We start from the raw sequence: 22241 nt of genomic DNA, 5'->3' as shown, positions 1-22241 counted from the left end.
TATCTTAACTCTTGAGAAGTCAGAGGGCATAAATAATAAGGAAGGCTTGTCACTAGTGAGCTGGTCACTCTCAGGCAGTTCAGATGATAAGCCTTTTGGATTTCCAGTTTAAGATAATTTTTGCAAGTTGACTGTCTTTACAAGGTTCACAAGAAAAGACTTTGCTCGCTCCTTCCCGACCTCCTTCCTTCCCTCTCTTCCTTCCTTCCTTTAAACTACCCCATCAGAAGACTTCATTATTAGGAATTCTCTTAAAATGCCTTTTACAGAGAACAGCCCTCTCTTTCTGCCTTGAATGTGAGCTATTTGACCCTGAAGAGCAGCAGCTGTTCAGTGACCTGACATTTTTATGGCCTGTGAGTTCACACTAAAAGCTGGCTTCCAATGTCTGCTAAAGGCACTGCTAGGAGCGGGTCATGCAGGCCCTACTATCCTACCCAGCTCACTGCTAAAGAATTAATGCACTGGGGAAAGAATCCTCTATCACGTAATGCTTGTAGGACAACTGGCACTGACTTCTCCCCTGCTGGACTGTGCAAAAGAGACCCTGACCAATCCGGAAAGTATCTATAGCTATTAAAGTACACACCACAGAAGCTGGATCCCAAATTTCCATCTGCCTATTCTGTTGTCTTGCACCAGCAGCCAAGCAACACACTATGGCCCAAGTTCCAGAGTTGTCTCTATCGCTATCAGACATGAGCTGTGACCTTAGGTCAGTCTCCCACACACCTTTGCTTCACACTTTACAAGCTGGACAGAGCAGCCCTAAAACCTCCCATTGCAGGATGCTGTAGCCCTGCCTCTAAGGTTCCCAGTTCCTGGTTGCTGGGAATTTACTGCAGCCAACTCATTAACTAGAATTAAACAAACTGTTCTCATCACACTGTTTATCAGCTACAGCCAAGAACTTGAGCTTCTTGCCCTGGCTGTTTGAGAAGGGGAAAGGTGGAAGGGCAATTGCTTAGAGCACATTATGCTACAGCAGTAATGAGGTTCATTCCTGGGTTTCCTTTTATTAGGTAGCTGTGGTAACACTGATCCTTGGAGACTCATCTGGACTGCACCAAAACCACCTGCATTGATTTTGTCATAAAATCAATGTATAACATTAACATGGCTTTACCCTGTAGAAGCCGTTGTGGTTACCTAGGAAGAGTGTGGTTGGAAGGGGAGGAAGGAAAAAATCAAACTAAATGGATGGGCCTACTGCTGTTTTCACTGGAGTGGACACAGCTGGAGTGTTGTGTCTCACAGATACTGTGTTCTAAGAGCAACACTGCCAGATGAAAGTGCATCCTGATGAGGACGTTTATAGACTGAGAAGTAGCCACTGACAAGAAACTTTTCTCCTGCAAAATAAATTATTACAAAGATAAGGCAACTGTTCTCAAATATTTGAAAAGAAAGAAAATTTATTCCGTATTTCACCAGAAGCCAGGGTAACAATCAATGGGTAAGAGTGACCAACCAATTGGTTTCATTTTTTTTTTAACCCTTAGAGAAATTTCAAACTCCTAAAGCTAATCAGCAATTGAACAGGCTGTCTAATAAGATACTGAGTACCCTTTCCTTAGAGACATTCACATCTCTAGACTGGATGCCCAAGACAGGAGGACCATCTGTCACATCAGGGATGTTGTCCAAAGTTCAGGGCTATGTATAAGCGTGACTCACAACTAAAAAAAAAAAAAAACTTTGGCTGGGGAGGAGAGGGGAGGCCAAGATAGCTGAGAGAAGCCAGCACCAGAATGCAGCTCCCAGCAAACCAGACTCAGAAGGCTAGAGGACTTCACTATTCCAAACGAGGCGACTGGTTCTTTTCTGTGGGACTGATAGGGCTCTGAAAATAGGCCCAGGGAAGTAGCCACAGGGCGAAGACCACTCAGGGGAGCAAATCAAGACTGGGGGAGCAGGGGGGTGCGGCACATCCCCACCTGAAACGTGCAGCCAGCTCGGAGAGTCAGGGGACTTAACCCCCTCCATCCTGCGTTTCGGACCCTGTGCTTACCTCATCCCTCCTGCAACCCACGGTCCACGAGAGCCCTGCCAGACGGTGGGGTGCCATGGGCAGTGGATGCAAATCTGAGCAGCAGCTACTGCCAGGCTCTGCAAGTTGTCGCAGGGAGCTGGGTGGGAGTTTGGACTAATGCCAGCAGGACAGACCATCCCGCAGAGGTAGGCAGAGTTGAAAGCAGGGAAATAGACCATAAGGCCCGGCAGGCCCCACCTCCACAGAACTCAAACTGAAGCCCTTGCTAGAGAGCTTGGCAGCAAATACGCCACTTTGAACCCAACCAGGAAGATCCAGCTCTGGGAGAGACACCATTGGGAAGGCGGGGCCAATCCCACCTGCAAACAAACTCCAGGGAAGGACCACCTGGACTGAACCGGAGAGAGGTTCAACGCCCTCTACAGGCCAAAAAAGATACAGCTCCAACCTCAATAGAAGAAAGTCAACTCAGAGACTCCTCCTGAAACCAGATCAAAGGGACACAAATCCACCAAGATGGGGGAAAAAAACAGCTCGAAAAGGATGAAACCATCAAAGAACAAAACACCTCTTCTCCTCCCAAGGATCACAACTCCTCACCATCAAGGGAATTAAAAAAACAGAATACATCTGACAAATTGACAGAAGCAGGCTTCAGGAGGTGGGTAATACCAAACTCCTCTCAGTTAAAAGACCATGTTCTAACCCAATGCAAAGAAACTAAGAACCTTGAAAAAAGGTTAGACGAAATGCTAACTGGAATAACCAGCTTAGAGAAGAACATAAACAACTTGATGGAGCTAAAAAACACAGCACGAGAGCTTCAGGAGGCATACACAAGTTTCAACAGCCAAATTGATCAAGCAGAAGAAAGCATATCAGAGATAGAAGAGCAAATCAATGTAATAAAATGAAAAGCCAAGATTAGGGGAAAAAGAGTGAAAAGAAATGAACAAAGCCTCCAAGAACTATGGGATTATGTGAAAAAAAAAAAAGACCTTATCTACGCTTGATCAGTGTACGTGAATGTGACGGGGAGAATGAATCCAAGTTGAAAAACACTCTTCAAGATATTATCCAAGAGAACTTTCCCAACCTAGTAAGGCAGGCCACATTCAAATCCAGGAAATACAGAGAACACCACAAAGATATTCCTCAAGAAGAGCAACCACAAGGCACATAGTTGTCAGATTCACTAGGGTTGAAATGAAGGAAAAAATCCTAAGGGCAGCCAGAGAGAAAGGTCGAGTCACCCACAAAGGAAACACCATCAGACTCATAGCGGATCTCTCGGCAGAAACCCTGCAAGCTAGAAGGGAGTGGGGGCCAATATTCAATATCCTTAAAGAAAACGACTTTCAACCCAGAATTTCAAATCCGGCCAAACTAAGCTTCATAAGTGAAGAAGAAATAAAATCTTTTACAGACAAGCAATTGTTGAGAGATTACATCGCTACAAGACCTGCCTTACAGGAGATACTGAAGGAAGTACTGAACAGAGAAAGGAACAACCAGTACCAGCCACTGCAAAAATGTACCAAATGGTAAAGAATAATGACGCAATGAAGGAGCCATGTCAATTAACAGACAAAACAACCAGCCAGTAACAAAATGGCAGGATCAAATTCAAACATAACAATATTAATGTTGAATGTAAATGGCCTAAATACCCCCAATCAAAAGCCAAAACTGGAAAACTGGATAAAAAGTCAAGACCCATAAGTGGGCTGTATTCAGGAGACCCATCTCACATGCAAAGACTCACAAAGACTAAAAATAAAGAGATGAAGAAGATTTACCAAGCAAATGGAGAGCAAAAAAAAGCAGGGGTAGCAATCCTAGTCTCTGATAAAAATGGACTTTAAACCAACAAAGATCATAAAAGACAAAGAAGGGCATTATATAATGTTAAAAGGATCAATGCAACATGAAGAGCTAACTATCCTAACTATTTATGCACCCAATGCAGGAGCACCCAGATACATAAAGCAAGTTCTTAAAGACCTACAAAGAGACTTAGACTCCCACACAGTAATAGTGGGAGACTTTAACACTCCATTGACAATATTGGACAGATCAATGAGACAGAAAGTCAACAAGGATATCCAGGACTTGAACACAGATCTGGACCAAGTAAACCTAATAGACATTTACAGAACTCTCAACCCCAAATCCACAGAATACACATTCTTCTCAGCACCACATTACACTTACTCCAAAACTGACCACATAATTGGAAGTAAATCACTCCTCAGCAAATGCAAAAGAATGGAAATCATAACAAACACTCTCTCAGAACACAGCGCATTCAAATTACAACTCAGGATTAAGAAAAGCACTCAAAACTGCACAATCACATGGAAACTGGACAACTTGCTTCTGAATGACCAATGGATAAACAATCAAATGAGGGCCGAAATAAAAATGTTCTTTGAAACCAATGAGAATGAAGACACAACATACCAGATCCTATGGGACACATTTAAAGCAGCGTCTAGAGGGAAATTTATAGCAATAAATGCCCATGTGAGAAACAAGGAAAGATTGAAAACTGACATGCTATTGTCAAAATTGAAACAGCTGAGGAGCAAGATCAAAAAAACTCAAAAGCAAGCAGAAGACAAGAAATAACTAAGATCAGAGTAGAACTCAAGGAGATAGAGACACAAAAAAACCCTTCAAAAAATCAATAAATCCAAGAGCTGGTTTTTTGAAAAGATCAACAAAATAGACCACTAGCTAGACTAATAAAGAGAGAAGAATTGAATAGTTGCAATAAAAAACAACAAAGGGGAGATCACCACTGATTCCACAGAAACACAAACTACCATCAGAGATTACTACAAAAAACTCCATGCACATAAACCAGTAAATCTGGAAGAAATGGATAAATTCCTGGATGCTTGCACACTCCCAAGACTAAGTCAAGAAGATGTTAAAACCCTGAACAGACCAATAACAAGGTCTGAAGTTGAGGCAGCAATTAATAGCCTACTGACCAAAAGCAGCCCAGGTCCAGATGGGTTCACAGCTGAATTCTACCAGACATACAAAGAGGAGGTGGTACCATTCCTGTTGAAACTATTCCAAACAATACAAAAAGAGGGAATCTTCCCTAACTCTTTCTATGAGACCAACTCATCCTGATACCAAAATCTGCAAGAGATACAACTAAAAAAGAAAACTACAGGCCAATATCCATGATGAACATAGATGCAAAAATCTTCAATAAAATACTGGCAAACAAAATCCAACAGCACATCAAAAAGCCTATCCACTGCAGTCAAGTAGGCTTCACACCAGGGATGCAAGGGAGGTTCGATATTCCCCAATCTATAAACGTAATTCACCACATAAACAGAACCAAAGACAAAAACCACATGATTATCTCAATAGATGCGGAGAAGGCCTTTGACAAAATTCAACAGCCCTTTATGCTAAAAACTCTCAATAAACTAGGTATCCATGGAACACATCTCAAAACAATAAAAGCAATTTATGGCAAACCCACAGCCAATATCACAATGAATTGGCAAAATTTAGAAGCATTCCCTTTAAAAGCTGGCACTAGACAAGGATGCTCTCTCTCACCACTCCTATTCAATATAGTATTGGACGTTCTAGCCAGAACAGTTAGGCAAGAAAAAGAAATAAAGGACATTCAAGTAGGAAAAGAAGAAGGCAAATTGTCCCTATTTGCAGACAACATGATCATATATGTAGAAGACCCCCAACATCTCAGCCCAAAAGCTCCTTTTAAGCTGATAAGCAACCTTGGCAAAGTCTCAGGATACAAAATCAATGTGCAGAAATCACAAGCATTCCTATACACCAGTAACAGACAAACAGAGAGCCAAATCATGAGCAAACTCCCATTTACAACTGCTACAAAGAGAATAAAATATCTAGGAATACAGCTAACAAAGGAGGTAAAAGATGTCTTCAAGGAGAACTACAAATCACTGCTCAAGGAAATAAGAGAGGACACAAACAGATGGAAAAACATTCCAGGCTCATGGTTAGGAAGAATCAATATTGTGAAAATGGCCATACTGCCCAAAGTAATTTGTAGATTCAATGCTATCCCATCAAGCTACCATCGACCTTCTTCACGGGAAAAAAACCACTTTAAACTTCATATGAAACCAAAAGAGAGCCAGCATAGCCAAGACAATCCTAAGCAAAAAGAACAAAGCAGGAGGCATCACGCTACCTGACTTCAAACTATACTGCAAGGCTACAGAAATCAAAACAGCATGGCCCTGGTGCCAAAACAGAAATATATACAAGTGGAACAGAACAGAGGCCTCAGAAGCAATGCCACGCATCTATAACCATCTGATCTTTGACAAACCGGACAAAAACAAGCAATGGGAAAAGGATTCCCTGTTTAAAAATGGTGTTGGGAAACTGGCTAGCCATATGCAGGAAGCTGATATTGGACCCCTTCCTTACACCTTATACAAAAATTAACTCCAGATAAATTAAAGATTTAAACATTAGACCTAACAGCATAAAAACTCTAGAAGAAAACCTAGGCAAAACCATTCAGGACATAGGCACAGGCAAGGACTTCATGAATAAAACAACAAAAGAAATGGCAACAAAAGACAAAATAGACAAATGGGACCTAATTAAACTTAAGAGCTTCTACACAGCAAAAGAAACAATCATTAGAGTAAACTGGAAACCAACAGAATGGGAAAAAAATTTTGCAATCTACCCATCAGACAAAGGTCTACTATCCAGAATCTACAAAGAACAAAAGCAGATTTACAGGAAAAAACAAACAAACCCATTCAAAAGTGGGCAAAGGATATGAACAGACACTTTTCAAAAGAAGACAAATATGTGGCCAACAAACATATGAAAAAATGCTCATCATCATTGCTCATTAGGGAAATGCAAATTAAAACCACATTGAGATACCATCTCACGCCAGCTAGAATGGCAATCATTAAAAAATCTGCAGACAATAGATGCTGGAGAGGATGTGGAGAAGGAACACATTTACACTTTGGTGGAAGTGTAAATTAGTTCAACCACTGTGGGAGACAGTGGCAATTCCTCAAGGAACTAGAAATAGAAATCCCATTTGACCCAGCAATCCCATTAGTGGGTACACACCCAAAGGATTATAAATCATTCTATCATAAAGACACATGCACACATATATTCATGGCAGTGCTGTTTACGATAGCAAAGACCTGGAACCAACCCAAATTCCCATCAATGATAAACTGGACAAAGAAAATGTGGCACATATACACCATAGAATACTATGCAGCCATAAAAAACAATAAGTTCATGTCCTTTGTAGAGACATGGATGAACCTAGAAACCATCATTCTCGGTAAACTAACACAAGAACAGAAAACCAAACACCACATGTTTTCACTCATAGGCGGTTGATGAACAATGAGAACACTTGGGCACAGGGAAGGGAACACCACTCACAGGGCTAGTTGCGGGGGAGGAGGGGAGGGGAGGCAGGAGACAGTGGTGTGGGGGGCAGGGAGGAGGGGGAGGGATAACACCGGGAGAAATGCCTGATATAGGCAATGGTGGTGGGGATGGAGACAGCAAACCATCATGGCATGTATGTACTTATGCAATAATCCTGCAGGATGCAGGATGTGCGCATGTATCCCAGAGCCCAAATTAAAAAAAAAAAATACAAAAAGAAAAAAAAAACAACTTTTTATTTGTAAGTTCAAGCTCACAGAAAGTTTCAATATAAAAATAGTACCAGAAACAGCTTTCTTTCGCAAATTCACTTGTTTTTTGTTCTATAGATAAAACTGTTTTTGTTGTATAGCTAAAACTTTTATTCATTTACTTCATCATTTGTTCTCCTGCTCTTCCTTTGTGTGTACATGTACACATATTTTTTTTCTGAACCATTTGAGGGTAAGTTACATACATCACAGCTCTTAATTCCTAAGTACTTCAGTGTGCATTTCCTAAGAACAAAGATATGCTCTTATACAACTTCAGTACATATGTCAGCTTCATATTTATATTGATACATTAATCATACCACCATGTTCCAATCATGTCAATTGACATAATAATGCATGTTCTTTATAGCGTTTTCCCACTCCAGAAAAAGATCTAATCAAAATCAGGTATTGTATTTAGTTGTCATATTCTCATACTCTCTCATACTCTCTAGGCTTTGTCTGTCTCTTATGACATTGACATTTTTGAATTATAGTCTATGGTATGCAGAATAATGGCTCCCCAAAAATATTCATGTCCTAATCGCCAGAACCTGTGAATACACTGCATTACATGACAAAGAGGACTTTCCAGATGTGATGAAGTTAAGGATTTTAAGAAAGGAAGATTACTTATTTGGATTATCCAGGTAGGGCCAGTGTAATCACAAGGAGCCTTATGAGAAAGAGACAGTAGAGTCAGAGGGAGAGGAGGAGACATGAGGATGGAAACAGAGGTGAGAGTAATGTGAGTGCTGTCTTTGAAGATGCAAAGGGGACCACAAGCCAAGGAATACAGGTCCTCTCATCTTTTTTTAAACTCTAGTTTTCCTTGTTTAGTGTTTGTCTGATGTTTCTTTTTATTAGTTTGAAGATATGCATTCTCAGCTGGAATATAGCATAGTTGGTATCAGGGTGTCCTACCTGAGGACGCACAATTTTCATCTGTCTCCCATAGATGATATACATTTTGATCACTCAGTCAAGGTGTTGCCCAATTTCTTTCGTGTATATTTATATGATATTTTTTCTCTCTTACAATTAATATGTGGTCTGCTCCTCATCTAAAATTTCTCCTAGATTTAGCATCTGCTGATGATTCTTGTCTAAACCAATCTTTACTATGATGGCTGCAAATGACGCTTGTTCAGCTCTAGCACTCTGTCCATAATTACCAGTTGGTTCTCAGCATTCTACAGTAAGCGAGTTCCCTCTCACCTCCTGCATTAATTAATTTACCTATTATGAGTAAGGGCTCATGAATTCCTCAGCTCGTAAATTTCCCCCCCCCAGCAGTTTATAATTCATTCATGTTTAATTATGTTAGGCTCAAATGGTTCCAGATTTGACCAGACAGCCCTCTCAAGCTTTCTCCTGTGTCCTTGTAATATTCTCCCATCTTTAGAAAAGCATTTTTTAACTATCTGACATAACAAAAGCTTCCAGGTTTATTTTACACTTACCCTGCTGCAGGGTAATGGAGTCAGACATTTCTCCAAAAATCTCTGATGCCCTTTAGTGGGGAATAGTATTAAAGATCAAGATTAACTTTGCTTCTAACCTTTTCCACAGAGGGAGAAAATGTGTATATGTAGATATACACATAACACACATACAAACACATACATGCACAGAAACATGCATACACATACACACGTTTTAGGAATAATGAGTTCATATCGATACCTCAAATTCTACCCCATCCATACAGCATTCTTTCTTGCCTTACCCCATTCTGTATTTGTATGTTCCTTCTTTCACAGTGAGAATCCTAACTCCTAACACGTCGACACATGTACTCATTTGCTCAGTTCTATATTAATCTAAATGAGTTTCAGAATTGTTTCTTGTGTAACACTACTAAAACTAACCTACTAAAAAAAGTTCAGGCTTTGTTCATACTTCTTCCCTCTTCTACATCCCCTCCCCACATCCCACTCTGGTCCAGAACAAGGATTATATAATTAAAAACTGTTCATAAGTTACTTGGATTTATTCTTTCTTCTTTGTCTTCCCTCTTCAGTATGGTTTTATAGCAACCATAAAAAAAATGCACTTAGATTAATTTGCTTCCATTTTCTTTCAGATTTAGTCAGTTTTTCCCTCCTAATTCTTACTGATTTTTTTAAATTTTTTATTTTTGTGGGCAAATGGTAGGTGTATGTATTTATGGGTTACATGAGATATTTTGATACAGGCATACAATACATAATAATAACATCAAGGAAAATGAGGTATCCATCACCTGAAGCATGTATCCTTCCTTTGTGTTATGAACAATCCAATTATACTTTTAGTTATTTTTAAATGTACAATTAAATTATTGTTGATGGTAGTCACCCTGTTGCGCTATCAAATACTACATCTTATTCATTCTATCTAATTATATTTTTGTATCTATTAGCCATCCCCACTCCCCTTCCCTCTGACTAACTCCCCCAAATTCTGATGAGCAGCATACTACTCTCTATCTCCATAATGTGGCTGCCTTATTTCACTTAACATAATGACCTCCAGTTCATCCCTGTTGTTGCAAATAACAGGATCTCATTCTTTTGATGGCTGAATAGTACTCCACTGCATATATGTACTGCATTTTTGGGGGGGAGTGGGGGACAGAATCTTGCTCTGTTGCCCAGGCTAGACTGCAGTGGCACACTCTCTGCCCACTGCAACCTCTGCCTCCTGGGTCCAAGCAATTCTGCCTCAGCCTCCCGAGTAGCTAGGATTACAGGCACCCACCACTGCACCCAGCTAATTTTTGTGTTTTTAGTAGAGAGTAATTAAATATTTTCATTATCTTGGCCAGGCTGGTCTTGAACTCCTGACTTCGTGATCCACCTGCCTCAGCCTCCCAAACTGCTGGGATTACAGGCGTGAGCCACTGTGCCTGGCCACCACATCTTCTTTATCTATTCATCTATTGATGGATAGTTAGGTTGACTCCAAGTCTTGGCTATTGTGAATAGTACTGCAATAACCATGTAAGTGCAGATATCTCTTTGATATCTGATTTCCCTTCTCTTGGGTATATACCTTACAGTGGGATTACTGGATCATGGAGTATTTTTAGTTTTTTGAGGAACCTCTATACTGTTTATCATAGTGATTGTGCTGATTTTCATTCCCATCAACAGTATATAAGGGGTTCCCTTTACTGCAAATTCTCACCAGCATTCATTATTGCATTATGTCCTGGAAAGTTTCCCTAATGTTTTATTTTAGGTTTTTTTTAGTAGGTTTTTGGATGTAAGCCATTTTAACTGGGGTGAGATGATATCTCATTGCAGTTTTGATTTGCATTTCTCTTATGATCAGTGATGTTCAGTACTTTTTCATATATCTGTTTGCCATTTGTATGCCTTCTCTTCAGAAATGTCTGCTCTGATCTTTTGCCCATGTTTTAATCAAATTATTAGATTTTTTTCCTATAGAGTTGTTTGAGTTTCTTCTATATTTTGTTTATTAATCCCTTGTCAGATGGATAGGTTGCAAATATTTTCTCCCATTCTGTGGGTTGTTACTTAACTTTGTTGATTATTTTCTTTGCTGTGCAGAAGCTATTTAACTTGATGTAATTGATCCTATTTGTCCATTTTTGCCTTAGTTGCCTGTGCTTGCAGGATATTACTCAAGAAATCTTTGCTCAAACCAGTGTCCTGGGAAATTTCTCCAATGTTTTATTTTAGTAGGTTTTTGTATGTGTGTGGCCTGATCAACTGTTTATTTTCAAATAGCCTGTCTTCAAGCTTAGTAATTCTTTCTTCTATTTGGTCAATTCTGCTGTTAAGAGACATTTATACATTTTTCAGGATTTCAATTGTATTTTCCAATTTTAGAATTTCTGCCTCATTCTTTTAAATTATGTTCAGTTTTAAACTTTTCTGATAGGATTCTGAACTCCTTCCCTGTGTTTTCATAAATTTCATTGAGCTTCCTTAAAATAGTCATTTTGAATTCTCTGTATGAAAGGTTACACTTTTCTGTCTCTTCAGGATTCGCCACTGATGCCTTATTTAGTTTGTTAAGTGAGGTCATGTTTTCCCGGATGGTCATGATGCTTGTGCATGTTCAGCAGTGTTTGGACATTGAAGAGTTAGGCATTTTTGTAGTCTTCACAGTCTGGGCTTGTTTGTTCCTGTCCTTCTTGGGAAGGTTTTCCAATTATTCAAAGGGAATTGAGTATTGTGATCTAAGTCTAAGTGTGATGTAAGTGCCCCTCAGGGGGCATTGCAGCCATATATGCCTCAGGAGGCACTCCAAGCCCAGTAATGCTGTGGCTCTTGTAGATTTCTAGAGGTACCACCTCGGTTGTCTTGGATAAGATCTGGAAGAATTCTCTGGATTACCAGGCAGAGACTCATGTTCTCTTTCCTTCATTTCTCCCAAACAACAAATGGAGTGTCTCTCTCTCACTCTCTCTCTCTCTCTCTCACACTCTCTCTCTTTCTCTCTTTCTGTGTGTGTGTGTGTGTGTGTGTGTGTGTGTGTGTGTGTGTGTGTGCGCTGAGCTACCTGGAACTGGGTGAGGAATGACACAAGCACCGCTGTGGTTCACCACCACTGGGACTGTGCTGGGTCAGACCTGAAGCCAGCATATATCACCCAAGGCTTATAGTAACCACTACCTGGTTATCACCTATGTTGATTCAAGGCCCTAAGGCTCTACAATCAGCAGGTGGTGAAGCCAGCCAGGCTTGTGTCCTTCCTTTCTGTGCAGTAAGTGTCCCTTCGTCCTAGGTGGTTTTAGAGATGCCATCCCAGAGCCAGGGTCTGAAGTTGGGAACCATAGGAATCTACCCGGTACTCTATTCTACTACTGCTGAGTTGGCACCCAAGGCACAGGAGAAAGTCCTTCCTCCTCTTTCACAAGCAGAGGAGTCTCTCCCTGTGGCCACTACTATTCCCATGGCAAGTACTGCCTAGCTACCACCAATGTTCATTCGAGGTCCAAGAGCTGTTCAGCCAGATTGTGATGAATGCTGTAAGGCCACAGACTCTCCCTTCAGGGCAGTGAGCTTCCCTTTGGCCCAGAGCAGGTCTAGAAATGCTGTCCAAATTGCCAAGGCCTGGAATTGGGTACCCCAAGAGCCCACTTTGTGCCCTATCCAACTGTGGCCCAGCTGGTACCTATGCTGCAAGACAAATTCTCCTTACTTTTACCTCCCCTTTTCACAACAGAAGGGGTCCCTTCTCAGAGCCACTGCAGCTGGGAATGTACAGGGTCACATCTGAAGCCAGAACATCTCTGAATCTTGACCAAGGTCCACAGTGAGTACTGCCTGGGTACTACTGCTGATTATTCTGAGCCCAAAGGCTCCTTAGTAAGCAGATAAAACCGCCAGGCCTGAGTCCTTCCCTTCAAGGTAGGAGGTTCCCTTTTGGCCCGAGTGTGTCTAGAAATGCCATCTGGCAGCTAGGGCTTGGAATGGGGGCCTTAGGACTCTGCCTTGTGCTCTAGCCTACCGTGGCTGAGGTGATACCCAAGTTGCAAGACAAAATCCTTGTTACCCTTCCCTCTCTTCTCCTCAAGCAGAGGGAAGGAGTCTCTCCTGGAGCTGTGAGGTGTGCCGCCTGCAGTTGAGCTGTAGTCTTACCAGTTTGTGTTCCCTCCAAATCCACTGGCTCCAGGCCCAGCACAGCACCAGCACTTAACCAGGAATTGCAGTCCTTGTGGTCTATATTGCCTTTCAAGTTTATTTATGACCCCAGAGCACTTTAGCCCACAGTGATGAGGCTTGCTGGGACTCAGGTTCTGACCATTGGGATGGGAGATTCCCCTCTGACCAGGAGTGGTCTAAATGCATCCTCCACAGGCGCCAGCTGAGTTCTTCCTTTTGTTGCTTTCTGCTGTGACAGGTCAGCACTAAGTTGGAATACAATGTCCCACAATCACTGCACTCTTTCTCCCCAGGTACACAGATTCTCTCTCTGCACCATGCAAATTCTGCCGAGGGATGGGGGAGAGGTGGCATCAGCAATTCAAGACTGTCTTTCCTACCATTTTCAGTGGCTCTTTCGTTGATATGAAATTAGAATCAGGTACTATGATTGCTCACCTGGGTTTGGCTCTTATGAAGATGCTTTTCTGTGTGGATAGTCGTTCAGTTGGTGTCCCTGTGGTGAGGACAACTGGTGGGGGCTTCTATTTGGCCATATTGCTCCACCTCCTCCCATCCTTATTGATTTGATTTGCTTTTTTAAAATATGTAGGCTAGTAACATACAGTTATGCATCCCTTAATGACAGATATACATTCTGAGAAATTGGTCTTTAAGTGATTTCATCGCTGTGCAAACATCATAGCATATTCTTATATACACCTAGGTGGTATAATCTACTATATACCTAGGCTACATGGCATAATCTATTGCTCTGAAGCTACAAACCTGTATAGCATATTACCATATTGAGTACTGTAAGCAACCGTAACACAATGGTAAGTATTTGTGTATCTAAACATAGAAAAGGCACAGTAAAAAAATATCGTATACACGATAATTGTGACCAGGCACAGTGGCTCAAGTCTATAATCCCAGTGCTTTATGAGGCTGAGGCAGGAAAATTGCTTGAGGCCAAAGGTTGCAGACCAACTGGGGAAACATAGTGAGACCATCCCCAACTCTACCAACAATTTTGTTAAATTACCTGGGCATGGTGGCCTGTGCCTGTAGTCCTAGCTGTCCAGAGACTGAGCTAGAAAGATCACTTGAGCCCAGGAGTTGGAGGTTACAATGAACTATGATCACACTTCAACACTCCAGCCTGGGCAACAGAGCAAGACCCTAGCTCTTGAAAAGAAAGAAAGAAAAGAAAAGGAGAGAAAAAAAGAAAAGAGAAGGGAAGGGAAGGGAAAAAGGAAAAGAAGAGAAAATTAATGCACCTATAGAGAGCACTTACCACAAATTGAGCTTGCGGGACAGAACACTGTTCTGGGCAACTCAGTGAGTGAGTGGTGAGTGAATATGGAGGCTTAAGACACTACTATAGACTACTGTAGATTTTACAAACACTGTCTATCTAGGCTTTATTACATTTATAAAAAATAAAGTAACTGCACTACTATGTTACAACAGCTATGGTATCACTAGGTAATAGCAGATTTTCAGCTTAATTATAAACTTATCAGACCACCATTGTATACGCACTGATTGAAATGTCATTATATGGCACATGATTGTACTTTCAAAGTCAAAACTGTATGAAAAGGTACACTCAAAGAACTGCCATTCTTTCCTCTTTCTTCCTGACCCTTCTTCCATGGTCATCTCTCTCTCTGACTACATGTAAGAAAAGTTCTCCACTGTTAAGGACTTATCTCATTAGATCAAATCGATTCAAATAATCTATTATACAAAAATCTCCCCAGCTCAAGGTCGCAACCTTAACCACATCTGCAAAGTCCCTTGTGCCATATGAAATAACATATTCACAAGTTTCAACGATTAGGGCATGGTTATCTTTAGAAGGCCATTATTCCTCCTGTTAGAGAGTCAAAGACCTAAGTTTTTGACTAAAAAAAAAAATCTCTGTTACAGATAAAATTAGTTAAAAGAGACCAAGACCTAGATATTTGGAGGAAACATTTTAGTAGCAAATGTAAACTTTAAAAAAAAAAATTAGTAACCAGACTGTATTGTTTACTTTACCAAAAACTCCCAGCATAAATGGTTACTACCATTCTAGCATCTCATAGACTCTGACTCAAACCCAAGCAGAGATGCCTTAATCACATCTATTTAATAAGGCTTAGAGGTGGTAATCAAGTTGCAAAAGAGAAAGGGGGGTAGAGAGAGAGAAATTTACTGGGCTTAGAGGATTTATCTTTGTGATGTGTTGATACAGCAATCAAAAGTTCCCATTTCATCAATCGTCCCCATTTACTTCAGAGTTTATTAAACTTGTAAAGCCAAAGGCTTTACTATGAACAAGATCCTATGTGACGACCCCTGCTCCATGCCTTTCTCAAGTCATCCCTGAGTCATTTCTGCTCACTGATGCCAGCCAGGTAGTTTGTTTCTTTCTCTGTCTCTCTCCTCTCTTCTCTCTCTTCTCTCTCTCTCTCTCTCTCTCTCTCTCTCTCTCTCTCTCTCTCTCACAGAGTAGCTGGGATTACTGGTGCCTCCCAGCATGCCCAGCTAATTTTTGTAATTTTAGTAGAGACAGGGTTTCACCATGTTGGCCAGGCTGGTCTTAAACTCCTGACCTCAAGTGATCCACCCATCTTGGCCTCCCAAAGTGCTGGAATTATAGGTATGAGCCACTGTGCCTAGTCTTCCTTGCTTTCTCTTGAATGTGTGTACCTCAGAGCCTTGGCACTGCATATCCCTCAGACTAGAATGCTCTTCCCTTCATTATCCAAGGGACTATCTTACCAGGTCTTTATGCAAAAGATCCCATCTCAGTGAGGCCTACCCTGCTCTGACCACCCTATTTAAAGTTCCCCTGACCCCACAATCCCAATCTCACTTACGCAGCTCTATTGTGCTATGGGACTTGCTTTCTAACACACACATCTAACTTGTATGCTTTGTGTATTATCTGTCACCCCCATCCCATACTAGAGTATAAGATTCACAAAGGCAGTTTTTTTTAACCTATTTTGTTTATAGGAATATTCAGTATTTGGAAAAAGTACCCAGTACGTGTGGTCCCTCAGCACATGTGTGTGGAATGAATGGATACCTGAACAAATGAAGAGCAAGCACACTAACTGTACTTGAATCATGTAATACTTGGGGTGTCTTATAGGAATTGACAAGGATTTAGGGATGGCAAAGTAAAGTCTCCAAACTACCTCTTGATTCTTTTATTACTATAAGACATTTATAGGAAATGGGCTCCAAAGGAGAGGGATGAGGAGTAGGAGAGAGTGATGGATGGAAAGAATGAGTGACGTGAGAAGGGGAGAGAAGAGAAGAATGAGACTTAGCTGACAATAGAAATATGAATGATGACTGACAGAAACAAGCATACTCTAAGGGGCCCTTATGTCTTCCTAGTTATGCCCTAATAACCATTTGAATGAGTACTATGCTCCTCAGTACCTCACCCTTTATAAATAACTTCTCTAAACTGTTATGCCCTAAAAAGATTTTAAACACCCTGCCAGCCCTCCCTTCAGTTTCCTTCCCTTTGGAAAAAGAAACGAAGTTGGAGCCCATGAGGAAGCATCAACCCCTTTTGACTCTGTCCTCTATTATAAACACATAAGAGCTCAGAAAGCACACACGTTTTTAGAGGAGAATTCTTCCCTTCTCCTGGTTCCAATGAGAACTGAGTTTTCTTCTGGCCTCTCCCTACACATTTACTCACACTGCCCTAGGGATTGGTAAACTTCAGAATAATAATAGGTTATGCTAAGCTTATTCTGTTCTTTTTTTCTCTTGAGAGCAAGATGCCCAGAGGGGGCTCTGCCACATGGAGACGTCTGCTGTGAGACCATGACCCTTGCACTGGGTGGGCTGCTTTTTTCTAGGGAACAGTTAGCAGGCTTAGTTGTTCTCATTTTAAGCTACATCCTCCAACCAGGCTTCTATCAAATAGAAGTATTATTTTTAAAAATCTTCTGCATTAGTCTGCTATCTGCCATAACAAAATACCATAAACTAGGTGGCTTAAACAACAGAAATTTACTTTCTCACAGTTCTGGAGGCTAGCAGTTCAAGATCAAGGTATCAGGGTGGTTTCTAGTGAGGACTGTCTTCTTTGCCTATAGGCTGCCACCTTGTTGTTTTACTTTGAACTATGTGGTCAATTTTAGAATAAGTGTAACCGCCACTGCAAAAACATACCAAAAATGTGGTATGTGGTGCTGAAAAGAATGTATATTCTGTTAATCTGGGGTAAAGAGTTCTGTAGATGTCTAATAGGTCTGCTTGATCTAGAGGTGAGTTCAAGTCCTGAATATCCTTGTTAATTTTCTGTCTCATTGATCTGTCTAATATTGGCAATGGGGTATTAAAGTCTCCAACTATTATTGTGTGGGAGTCTAAGTCTCTTTGTAGGTCATTAAGAACTTGCGTTATGAATCTGGGTGCTCCCGTATTAGATGCACATATATTTAGGATAGTTAGCTCTTCTTGTTGCATTAATACCTTTGCCATTATGTAATGCCTTTCTTTGCCTTTTTTGATCTTTGTTGGTTTAAAGTCTGTTTTATCAAAGACTAGGATTGAAACTCCTGCTTTTTTTGCTTTCCATTTACTTGGTGAATATTCCTTCATCCCTTTATTTTGAGTGCGTGTCTTTGCATGTGAGATGGGTCTCCTGAATACAGCACACCTATGGGTCTTAACTCTTTATCCAATTTGCCAGTCTGTGTCTTTTAATTAGGGCATTTAGCCTGTTTACATTTAAGGTTAATATTGTTATGTGTGAATTTGATCCTGTCATTATGATGCTAGCTGGTTATTTTGCCTGTTAGTTGATGCAGTTTCTTCATAGTGTCAATGGTCTTTACAATTTGGTATGTTTTTGCAGTGGCGGTTACCAGTTTTTCCTTTCCATATTTAGAGCTTCCTTCAGGAGTTTTCATAAGGCAGGCATGGTGGTGACAACATCTCTCAGCATTTGCTTATTTATAAAGCATTTTATTTCTCTTTTGCTTATAAAGCTTAGTTTGGCTGGATATGAAATTCTGGGTTGAAAATTATTTTAAGAATGTTGAATAATGGCCCCCACTCTCTTCTGACTTGTAGGGTTTCTGCAGAGAGATCTACTGTTAGTCTGATGGGCTTCTCTTTGTGGGTAAACCGACCTTTCTTTCTGGCTGCCCTTAACATTTTTTTCCTTCATTTCAACCTTGGTGAATCTGAGGATTATGTGTCTCGGGGTTGTTCTTCTCTATGAGTTCCTTTTGGTGTTTGCTGTATTTCCTGAATTTGAATGTTGGCCTATCTTTCTAGGTTGAGGAAGTTCTCCTTGATGATATCCTGAAGAGTGTTTTCCAATTTGGTTCTATTCTCCCCATCACTTTCAGGTACGCCAATCAACCATAGGTTTGGTCTCTTCACATAGTTCTATATTTCTTGGAGGCTTTATTTATTTTCATTCTTTTTATCTAAACTTCTCTTCACACTTCATTTCATTGAAGTTGATCTTCAGTCTCTGATATCCTTTCTTCCACTTGATTGATTTAGCTATTGACACTTGTGTATGCTTCACGAAGTTCTTAAGCTGTGTTTTTCAGCTCCATCAAATCATTTATGTTCTTCTCTAAACTGGTTATTCTGGTTAGCAATTCCTCTAGCCATTTTTCAATGCTCTTAGCTTCCTTGCATTGGGTTAGAACATGCTCCTTTAGCTCAGAAAATTTTATTACCCACCTTCTGAAGCCTACTTCTGTCAATTCATCGAACTCATTCTCTGTCCAGTTTTGTTTCCTTGCTGATGAGGAGTTATGAACCTTTGGAGGAGAAGAGGTGTTCTGGTTTTTGGATTTTTCAGCCTTTTTGCACACATTTTTCTCACATTCATGGATTTATCTTATCTACCTTTGGTTTTGTCTCACATTCATGGATTTATCTTATCTACCTTTGGTCTTTGATGTTGGTGACCTTCAAATGGGGTTTTTGTGTGGATGTCCTTTTTGTTGATGTTGATGCTATGGTTTTCTGTTTGTAAGTTTTCCTTCTAACAGTCTTCTCTTCTGCAGGTCTGCTAGAGTTTGCTGGAGGTCCACTCTAGACCCTGTTTGCCTGGGTATTACCAGCAGAGGCTATAGAACAGAAAAGATTGCTGCCTGTTCCTTCACCCACCAGATGCCAGCCGGAGCTCTCCTGTATGAGGTGTCTCTCAGCCAGGAGGCATAGGGGTCAGGGACCCACTTGAGGGAGCAGTCTGTCCTCTTGCAGAGCTTGAGTGCTGTGTTGGGAGATCCACTGCTCTCTTCGGAACTGTCAGGCAGGAACATTTAAGTCTGCTGAAGCTGCGCCCACAGCCACCCCTTCCCCAAGGTGCTCTGTCCAGGGATATGGAAATTTTGTCTATAATCCCCTGACTGGAGCTGCTGCCTTTCTTTCAGAGATGCCCTGTCCAGTGAGGGGGAATCTAGAAAGGTAGTCTGACTACAGCAGCTTTACCAAGCTGCAGTGTGAACTTTCTGGGGGCTTTGTTTAGACTGTGAAGGGAAAACCACCTCCTCATGCCTCAGTAATAACAGAGGTCCCTCCCCTAGGCAAGCTCGAGCATCCCAGGTTGACTTCAGACTTCTGTGCTGTCATCAAGAATTTCAATCAGATCTGGAATCCACAGAGCCAGTTGAGACCATGGCCACCTCATCAGTGTCTAAGGGCTGCTTTCTTTTTAAGCCAAACTCCAAAAAGAGAAAGATCTCTGTGCCAATAGTCAACATCTGCATGAATTTCCACTAATTCTCATTTTCGGAATCACTACATCTCCTATTACCATCCATCGATTGCTTCCTCATGCAGTATCATCTCTGTTGTGCATAGAACTGTTCCAATCTTTGCCTTGCAGGGAGCACCTGACTACAGTACTCGATAAGCTACTTCTTACTACTCAGTTTCCCTTTCAAATAAATGAAAAAGTATTACAGGTTCTGACCAATATCTTTTTGTATCATGATTTCTCAATTCAAAACTTTATAAAAGGACTTCAGCTTTCTCTATTAGAGCATTTCTATTCCCAGCCCTTAAGTGTACTGTGCTGTAATCTTCCAGAAGCCAAAAGAAGAATAAATTTTTTGTCAAATAATCAATGTGAAAATATTCAGCATCTTCCATCTCCTAGGAGGTACGTGGAAAAGTAAGCTTTAGAAAAGCAAGTGGCACTCTTGACCAAGGGAAATGTTTGAAGGAGAAAACACAATTATTACTAGAAAACTTGCATGTTTATCATATGAATTACTTCCTGGTTTTGAGATGTCTTCATAAGTTTACCTATTCTCTTCCCAAGTATCCACTGGACTGACAGATCAGAGAGTTCTACTGCACATGTTTAGAAAAGAACATATGGGATTCAGAGGAGTATGCATCAGTCTTGCAACTGCTGAGGATGTTGGCAAAGGATGAATTGATGACCATACTTGAGAAATGTTTCAAGGTTTTTAAGTCTTGTGAAAAGCACCCTGTCAGCACAGCTAAGAGAACAGAGGAGTTCCTGGCCCAGTTTCAGAACCTCAATTAAACCAAAGAGGAAGAAGGTGCTTTTGGGTCACAGCCAAAGGGGCTTCAGAAGACAGACCTCTATCATCTTCAGAAGTCCTTATTGGAAATGAAGGAGTTAAGAAGTACGAAGCCAACCAAATTTGAAGTACTCAGAGAAAATGAGGTGAACTTCATTGTCTGTCTAGTGAGAGAATACCTTCTGCCTCCTGAGACACAGCATCTCCATGAGGTGGTGTACTTCAGCGCTGCCCATGCCCTTTGTGAGCATTTAAATGCTGCTCTGTGAATTGCCCTCCATACTGCACTCAACAATCCTTACTATTATCTAAAGAATGAAGCACTGAAAAGTGAAGAAGGCTGCATTCCAAATTTCACCCCAGACATCTGCATAGCATATAAACTGCACCTAGAATGTAGCAGGCTAACCAACCTTGTGGACTGGTCAGAGGCTTTCGCAACAGTTGTGACAGCTGCTGAAAAAATGGATGCAAATTCTGCAACCTCAGAAGAAATGAATAAAATTATCCATGCTCGGTTTATTAGAGCTGTTTCTGAACTAGAACTTTTAGGATTTATAAAACCTACCAAACAGAAGACTGACCATGTGGCAAGGCTAACATGGGGAGGCTGCTAGAAAGCAAATGAGCAAAGCCAGAACTATCGCATTTAGCTTAAGAGAAAAAGGTGACCTATCCTATTTACATATACTACAGGAGCCTGTTTTGGTGAGAAGATAAATGTGTAATCCTCATGTGATGTTTAACCAGAAAAGTAGATTGCTAACCCCAAATAGGAATATACCAAAACACCTGTGGAGTACTTTAGAATCCAACAAACAATACATAACTAAAATTGCTCACACATTTTACTGTACTTTCCACAAAGTCATTACTAAATTGTGAGTAAATCATTCTTGAACTTATAGTATATAAATGTAATAAATTCCTTTATCCAGGAGTATATTTAAAAAAAAAATAATTTCAATCTAGTAGATCTCAGCTTGATGTGCTCCATGGGGGTGGGATCCGCTGAGCTAGACCACCTGGCTCCCTGGCTTCAGCCCCCTTTCTAGGGGAGTGAATGGTTCTGTCTCACTGGCATTCCAGTCACCACTGGGGTATGAAAAAAACCTCCTTTACTGAGGACTACATAATTATACAAATGAAAAAGAAAAACAAAAAAAAGAAAAAAAACCTCCTGCAGCTAGCTCAGTGTCTGCCCAAACAGCTGCCCAGTTTTGTGCTTAAAATCCAGGGTCCTGGTGGTATAGGCACCCGAGGGAATCTCCTTGCCTGCAGGTTGCTAAGACTGTGGGAAAAGCATAGTATCTGTGCTGGGGTGCACAGTCCCTCACAGCTTCTCACAGCTAGGGGAGGGAGTTCCCCAAGGCCATGTGCT

At 41.0% G+C, this 22241-nt stretch overlaps 1 pseudogene; it reads left to right on the top strand.

Annotated features, from left to right (window-relative positions):
• Positions 1-490: 490 nt before the first annotated feature.
• On the top strand, positions 491-21800 carry LOC116528658 (annotated as a pseudogene).
• Positions 21801-22241: the final 441 nt, after the last annotated feature.

The sequence above is a fragment of the Sapajus apella genome, unplaced genomic scaffold (assembly GCF_009761245.1).
Source record: "Sapajus apella isolate SASKATOON/1434 unplaced genomic scaffold, GSC_monkey_1.0 scaffold59, whole genome shotgun sequence".
Lineage (NCBI taxonomy): Eukaryota > Metazoa > Chordata > Mammalia > Primates > Cebidae > Sapajus > Sapajus apella.
The sequence above is the reverse complement of the archived record's forward strand: the minus strand, read 5'-3'. Positions and strand labels throughout refer to the sequence as shown.